The 7,072-nt window shown below is 45.6% G+C and overlaps 1 long non-coding RNA gene across 1 annotated transcript; it reads right to left on the reverse strand.

The window, feature by feature from the left end:
* Positions 1 to 4,560: 4,560 nt before the first annotated feature.
* On the reverse strand, positions 4,561 to 6,742 carry LOC134408066 (uncharacterized). The gene is made up of 3 exons (XR_010026074.1): positions 6,694 to 6,742; positions 5,492 to 5,570; positions 4,561 to 5,052 (listed from the first exon to the last, which is right to left on the reverse strand). It is a non-coding gene; the product is annotated as an uncharacterized LOC134408066 (long non-coding RNA).
* Positions 6,743 to 7,072: the final 330 nt, after the last annotated feature.

Here is a 7,072-nt window from a genome sequence, read left to right on the forward strand (position 1 = left end):
TATGGTTTTAGATCTCTCAGACGCTTGACTTATATTGGTTAAGCTGCAGATATGGAGCGTGTCTTCAAAATGGCAGCTTGCAAGTGATCCTGCCACAAAATGAAATGTACATCAAGCGGTAACGAATCAAGATTTTCTAATGTTTAAACTCACTTCAGGGAATCATAGACTGCTCTTGAAATCCTGTAGTACAGGTCTTAGTTCTGCTTGTTGAGCTTTGTCTGTAGCAAGGGTGTTGAGCCTCAGGTCCTGAAGGCCAGATCCAGCCCTCTAGAGTTTCCCAGAAGCCCCTTCCCCTTTCCCCAAGCCACGGATAGTTTGGTGGTTTTCCAGTATTTGCACAGGTGAACAGCCTCTAAGACGAGAGTGGCCAATATGCAGCCTACAGGTCACCTGTACCCCCTCCCTCCACCCCCAGTAGCTATGCCTCAGAGCAGGGGGGTGGGCAACTTTGAGCAGTCCAGAAGCCAATTCTACACCCAGACCCCCTGGGCTGCACTCCCGCTGCTGCATTGCCATCGAAATTTGGCAGGAAACTGCTGTGGAGACTTAGAGTGGACAACTTTAGCTTGAAAATTGCAACTTCCCCCTTTTTTTCTGGCATAAAAATAAAATAGGGGGCACTGAGGTTCACAGCTCGTTGTGGATTTGAACCCGGGTTTCCAGCATCCTATCCACTACATAGTTAACATTCAATCCACTACTCTGCATTGTTTCTTAAGAACAGAAGAAGAGCCCTGTTGGATCAGACTGAGGGTCCATCTAGTGAAGTACTCTGTTCCCACAGTGGCCAACCAGCCCTCGGCCAGGGACCAACAAAGCAGGACATGGTGCAACAGCACCCTCCCACCCATGTTCCCCAGCAACTGGTGTGCACAGGCTTACTGCCTCAGATACTGGAGCTAACACATAGCCAGCAGGGCTAGCTGACAGAGGATGCAAGCTTGGAGTAGAAATTTGTTCTCTGGCTAGGGTCACAAATGTTTTTTGTAGACCTATACAGAACATTATCCTGTTGTTGTTGTTGTTAACTTAGATGCTTTTCTTTCCCGTGTTTATGGATTTAGTTCAGACCCTTTGCCACATGTTGAAGCTGCAGCAAAATGCCGTTGATTTTGATTTAAGGAGGATCACCTTTTGACAACGCCTTTTACTGTTGAGAAGAATTGTTAACAGAGTGTGGGATTTGAGTGGCCACTTGCATATCATCCCCTAAAAGAGGGCACACATCATCAGGAAAGAGGACACCGATTTGCATAACATTTGAATATGCCAATGTATAGGTATTGCTGCACATTTGGAGATAATGATGATCATTTAAATAGAAATACGATACATCTCACCATAGTGGGAAAGACTGTGTCCAGGGGAGCTGTGTGCCTGCTCTCCAGTTGCTGTTGACGGACAGCTCTGAGCACCCCCTGCCTGCTCTACCTTTTTTATCTTTAAGCCTGATTCAGACTGGAAAGCACTTCAGATAGAGGACTGTCCTCTGTGAAGTGGGACACATGGCCACCCTATGTGGGGTCCTTTATAAAAAGTCTGGGCAACTTGTGGCTTCAGATGTTTTGGCCTACAAGTCTTATCATCACTTACCATTGGAATGCTGGCAAGGGTTGATGGGAGTTGTAGGCCAAAACATCTGGAAGACCAAAAGTTCCCCACCTCAGTGTTATGAGATCCTCTGTTTATCTTGGAAAGAAACTGCGTTTAAACTTCCCACTAGTCAATAATTAGCACAGACGCACACTTTTCCTGCCTCCACCCATCAATGAGTAACTAGGAAGGAATGTTTGTGGTCAAATCCATCATTTTAATGCCAAAAAGTCTCTGTGCAGGGCATTCGTTTCTCTGCCACTGGACTGGTTCCTGTTTTGATAATATTAAAGGTATTCAGAATAAAACAAAACAAATCCATTTGTGGGGAGGGGGGAGTGTTGCTGTAAACAGAAGTCAGAAAGAATATTCTGGCTTTACAACATGGTTGATATTTATCACTGAAGGCGTTTTGCAGGTTGTCGGCTCTCGCAGCAACCCTGGGAAGCATTTTATTGTTTTATGCGCTTGAGTCAAAGCCATCTTGTTTAAAAGCAGGCAGCAAATGACTTTTAGATCAGTAAGCAGTTGTAAATGCTGAACACGGAAAGGAGCTATTAATATAAGGATGTCCAACCTCTTTTAGCCCCATGGCCAAATTCAGTATTGGAGAAGTTCTTTGTGGGACAGAAGGGGACTTATTCCAGTGGCGGATGATAGAGGCAAATGGGGCAGGGGGGAAATGCCAGTGTGTTTTTCAACTAATCAGAACATCGGATAACTGCAAGAGGTATCCTAGAGACATTCATATTGGCAGCTCTGCAAAGTATATTTGGACTATGGTGGTAGTCATACTTTTAGAGTCTTGAGACAGAAACCAACATCCATGCCTAATGTCAAAAGACTGAGACTGAAGTCCTGTTAATACTTAACTGGGAGTAAACCCATTGAACACAGTGGGGCTTATCTCTGAGTAAGCATGCATAGGATTGTACTATAACTGCAAATGAAATCAACGCTCTGCTGTTTTAAAACCAGGTTGCCTTCTCTTTGGGATCTCTCATATGCAGTGGTGTGGCAGAGCCAGGGCTCACGGGGTTGAAGCACCAGGACATTTTGAGTAGCAGGGATGCTGACATCATCAGCCACCCCGCTCAGACTTATTTATTTATTATTACATTTATATCTTGCCTTTTTTCCTCCAAGGAACCCAAGGCGGTGTATATTCTCCTCCTCTCCATTTTATCCTCACAACAACAACCCTGTGAGGTAGGCTGGGCTGAGAGTCTGTGACTGGCCCAAAGTCACCCAGTGAGCTTCCATGGTTTAGTGGGGACTAGAACCCGGATCTCCCGACTTCCAGTCCGACACTTTAGCCACTACACCGCACTGACTTCCCTGTTCCCTCTGAACTTAGCTGCAGTTCTTGGGGAAAATGGATTTTTCCAGCAACAATATATTGTTATGAGTTATTCCTGTTGCAATGCGAAGTGTTTTAAGGACATTACAGCTATCCTGGATCAGACCAAGGGTCCATCTAGTCCAGTATTCTGTTCACATAGTGGCCGACCAGCTGCCTACGAGAAACCTACAAGCACAACATGAGAGCGAGGGCATCCTCCTGCCCGTGTTCCCCAGCAACTTAAATGGGCAATTAAGACCCATTTGCTTTACACCTAGTGGAGATGAAAACTGCTAGAACATGTTTAGTTGGCATGGACCAACACAGTGGCCTGCATTTTTGGATTGTACTTGGGGGCATGGCTATGAGTGCTGTTATCATGATGAGTGCCTGAACTTCAACATTCACCACTGCACCGCTGTGACTACATGTAAGGAACAAAAATGGATGACACCAGATTGGGACTAAGCGGCACCCGGCTTTTTGGCTAGGGGCCCAGAGGCACATTTAGAAATAAATACTGCAACTGAAATAAAAATGCAATACATCTCACCACAGTGGGGGTGAGTGTGCCCAGCTGACCTGTGGGTCTGCTGCTCAGTTTGCTAGCCAGGTGTTTAGGGGAAACTTCAAGGTCCCTGGCTGCTCTTTCATATGGGTCTTTATAATTAAACTGAACTTTGACTGGACAGCCCTTCAAATAAAGCAGAGCTGGGGAACACGTCTTCCTCCAGATTTTATCAGCTTGCATCTCCCATCATCCCTCATCATGGCTATGCTGGCTAAAGCTGCTGAGGGTTGCAGTCCAACCACATCTTGAAGGCCACACATTTCCCAGAACTGAAATAAAGGATGCCTTCAAACAGAGGACTATCCTCTGACAGCCCTTCAAGTAGAGGACTGTCCTCTGTAAACGAGGGCAATGGCCACTCTAAACACAACATGTTCCAGACTGCTAGCTATTACTTGTTGCGGCCCAAACGTTACGAAGACACTGTCCAGGTTTCAACATGTGTTTATTGATAGAAGGGAAACGCTGCAATGGAGAAAGATATACCTCTGCCAAGGAACACCTCTCTGACTCTTGCTGGGTGTGCCAGCTCTTTTATTAGCAAGTTCTGGTCACGTAGGCATAAAACAACTGAGCATGTGCAAAGTACGCTTGCTGACTCAATAGGAAAGTTAACTGGCCACTAGTTCCTATAGTTTAAGCTAGCTCCTTCCTGTCTGACCGGTAAGAGGAACTTGCTTGACCGTCAGCCGTTTCAAAGTTCACCCAGAGTGAATGTTATTTCTGCACCAGGCACAAGATTTTTTTAATGGAACAGATCAACTCCAGTTCCAACATGGCTTCGCTTATGCTAAGATATGCCTGATGTGTCTGTGACATGCTGAACCACATCCTGCAAATATTGGTGGAGGGGAGGCGTCCTGCCACATACAGAGAGTGCTAACATGGTTGGATCAGAAGAGCCACCATCCCGTTGCCCTGAAAGACCGTCTGTTCCTTAATAATCAACACTGTAGGGTGCAGGCAGATTCCTTAGGCCATTGCCATTCTTCTTGTGGTAACTGGTGGCCAGACACATTCCAGAAAATGCCTCTGCTGCTCCTCCACTCCACCCAAGGTAGAGGCATGTGCCAAGATGGTACTTGTCCTCCGCTAGGGTCTGTGGATTTCCGATGTCAGCCAAGGCTCTGTATGCCATATAGGATGTAGCACAGAGGTACAAGACTCCAGAGAGCAGAAGCAAGAGCCCCGAGACTCCTGCAAGGTGGTTGTTGGGCCTTTCCGACCACCAGCGTGCCCCCACATGGCTCAGAACATAACTCAGGAAGCCGGCAAGCACCGAGAGTACAGTCAGAGCCCTTACCATTTGAATGGGCCAGGAGATGGCCAACTCTTCTGGGACAGGTCGGCATTCCTTGCCATGAACACTGGTGACCTCCACACAGCTCTCCCAGAGTCCGTCGCTGAAGGAGACATCTTGAGGGAAGCCGGGTCTTTGGGCAAACTCGCGCCATTGTGGCGTGACTGTCGCAGCCAGCATCAGGATCCAGCCCATTGGTGCAACTACCAATCCAACCATCATGGCACCAGTTGCCATAGTCCTCTAAAAATGGGACAAAGATGTTTTCTAGATAAAATACGAGATGGAAGTGGGGGCGGACGGTGCTTCTGTAGAAGGGGGGAAAGTCCTTCCCTCTTAAATAACAGGAGTGCAGCCAGAGTTGCTTATCCTCACAATTTGAGACTAATGTCTGAATCCAAGTAGCTGCCCTTTATAGTTTTGGCAGCCCCACACCTTCACACCCACACCCCACAATTACAAACAACTTGCAAAGGAGTTTACTTCCGAAAGAGCGAGTGTCATTGCACAAATGAGCCAAACATACTCTCATCTAGTTATGCATTAATGCCAATGCTCCTTCTATTTCTGGACCCCATCCGTGGCCAGTCATAATGAATGTCTGTAATCATTAATAAGCAACAGACCAGCAACACAGATAGCAAGTTGTCTTGAACAGATATACTCGCATTGACAACCTCACCTGTCCCTAGATTTAAAGCAGATAACATCCATCAGCTGGATTATAATATTCCGCAACGCAGAGGAAGCATTTTGTGTTTCTGTGGAATTAAATTTCTTTTTTTTTAAAAAAAAAAAAGTTTTAAAGTTTGAACTTCAGTGGTCTGAAGCTAAAATTTCTTAATGTTTCTGCAAAGACAGAGCTTTCTGTACACATTGCAAACTATGAGATGGATAATATTCCTTTAGCTCTTGAGCTAGATAAAAAAATGGAAAGGTAGAGGTATGTGGAATCACACAGTTGGAAGTCTCCCCAAAGGTAATCTAGTCTACACCCTGCCAATGCAATTTTTGGCTAAGGAGTGTGATAAAAAAATGTGATAAATTGCTATGGATTTCTGATAGGTGCCCATTCAAACTGCTTAAAAACCTTTAAAGGTGGAGGTCACCACAGACCTTTTACCATCAAGCAACTTTACAGCTGGAATTTCTTCCTAAACCCCAAATCTTTTTTTCATATAGAAATTCAGTGCTCAAGTGTATTAATGACAAAAACGTAAAACTACAGATGACGAACAATTCTATTTATTATTAAATGAGCATTTTTAATTCATCATTTAGCAACCTTCCAAATTAAATTCCTTTGTTAGAGATCTTACATTGAGTTGATCTTTATGGCACAATTTATTCGTACCAGACCAGCAATTATGGCTGTAGGATATACAAAGCTTTACATACACAGAAACTGCTTTATTCTCTTCAGTCCTGGGAAAATGTGTCATTCCAAACAACACATGTATGTAACAATTTACAACTGGTGCTCCTCCCCAGGTTTTTGTGTGTGTGGTTATGATTTCATTTGTACATGACCTAATGAGTTGGAAAGACAATTATTTTGCACCTAGTTCCAATTGATCAAACTGGGGGTTCTAGTGAAAGAAAAAGAAATGAAAGAAGAGCCCAGCAAGCCTAAAATAGACCCAACACCCAAGCTGGCCTAGAGGGATAACCCAGGCTCATGCATACTTTATAACTAAGAGCATATAGACAGAAAAAAAGTCCTATAACTCCCAATATGTCCCAACCAGCATGGCTAGCTGATGCATGCTAGTAGATGCAGACCCTTTTTTTCTGCCTAAACTACATAGGATGGTGCTCTAAAGCATGTGAAAGTCTCCGAGGTAGCAGCAGTATGGTATCAATTCTACACAATAGTTTAGTTACTTCCGCCCTTTCTTCCACAACGCCTACCCTTACTACGGTTCTCGAGAGCGGACAAATTTCTTACTTGAATTTGACTTTTGGTAGGGGGGAGGAGGAGCTTGTTGTCCAAGGAGATCATTCATTGGGTGCAAGCCGGCCAGTCGGGGAGGGAAGGGGGCGTGGCACCGCACAAAGCCGCGGGAGAGAGCCGCGAGCTTTCAACGGTCGCCGCGTGTGAGAGGCGCCATCGGGAGGGAGGGGGCGTGGCAACAGTAGAGACGAAGGGGTGCCACGAGCGTTCCCTTCTCTCTTCGAGTAACGGTCATTGCGCATGCGCGGTGAGCGGCGGGAGGGCTCGGCTTTCCTGTGTCGGTTTGAGGAGATTTAATTACCGCTCCGA

This window comes from Elgaria multicarinata, chromosome 13, assembly GCF_023053635.1.
Source record: "Elgaria multicarinata webbii isolate HBS135686 ecotype San Diego chromosome 13, rElgMul1.1.pri, whole genome shotgun sequence".
Taxonomy (NCBI): Eukaryota; Metazoa; Chordata; class Lepidosauria; order Squamata; family Anguidae; genus Elgaria; species Elgaria multicarinata.